The sequence below is a fragment of the Sesamum indicum genome, unplaced genomic scaffold, assembly GCF_000512975.1.
Source record: "Sesamum indicum cultivar Zhongzhi No. 13 unplaced genomic scaffold, S_indicum_v1.0 scaffold00190, whole genome shotgun sequence".
NCBI classification, from domain to species: domain Eukaryota; kingdom Viridiplantae; phylum Streptophyta; class Magnoliopsida; order Lamiales; family Pedaliaceae; genus Sesamum; species Sesamum indicum.
This window is the reverse complement of record NW_011628085.1, coordinates 41,300-42,373: the sequence shown is the minus strand read 5'-3', so window position 1 is coordinate 42,373 and position 1,074 is coordinate 41,300.

Sequence of the window (1,074 nt, the reverse complement as noted above, 5' to 3'; positions counted from 1 at the left end):
GTGTGTGTGTGTGTGGTGTGTGTATGTGCGTGTGTGTGTGGGTGTGTGGGGTGTGTGGGGGTGGGGTGTGTGTTTGTGTGTCTCTGTGTGGGTGGGGGGTGTGTGTGTTTGGTGTGTATTTGTGTGCGTGTGGTATGTGTGTGTATGTGTTAATGTGTGTATGTGTGGTGTGTGTATCTGTGTGTGTGGGGTGTGTGTGGGGGGTGTGTGTGTGTGTGTGTGTGTGTGTGTATGTGTTGGTGTGTGTGTGTGTGGTGTGTGTGTGTGTGTGGGTGTGGTTTACTTCTATTTTGAACATAGAAGAAGTGAGGTGTTTCTTACATTTGGCTTACTGTGTGGGTGTGTGGGATTTACGTTTCTTGTTGCTTGGGCTTTTGGTGAGATATTTTAATAAATAAAAAGCTAATCCTGTGTGTGTGTGTGGTGTGTGTGGGTGTGTGTGTGCGTGTGGGGTGTGTGTGTCTGTGTGGTGTGTGGGTGTATGTGTGTGGGGTGTTTGTTTGTGTGTGTGTGTGTGGGGTGTGTATGTGTATGCGTGTGGCGTGTGTGTGTGTTGGTGTGTGTGTTTGTGTGGGATTTGTGTGTGTGTGTGTGTGTGGGGTGTGTGTGTGTTTGGGGTGGGTGTGTATGTGTGTGCGTGTGGCGTGTGTGTATGTGTTGGGGTGTGTGTGTGTGTGTGTGGTGTGTGTATGTGTGTGGGTGTGGGTGTGTGGGGTGTGGGTATGTCACGGTAGAATATGTTTTACTTCCATTTTGAACATAGAAAAAGTGAGGTGTTCTTACATTTGGCTTACTCTTTATCAGGTAAACAACTAATCATTCACCTGCACAAGTTTCTGCTATTTTTCTGCCATCAGGTACTCATGGACAGTTTCATACATATTTGAGTGGTAACAGTTTTCTAGTGATGTGGTTTTGGTATTGCAGAAACAAGGATATTTGGCATATAAGTTGTTGAATATGCGATGTTGCTTGATAAACAGCTGTTCTGTTCCTGTGGCTCTTCTTTAGAAAGTGAATGATTCCTTTACTGGAAAAAGACACTAGCTTTAACTTTTTGGAAAAGAGGTAAGT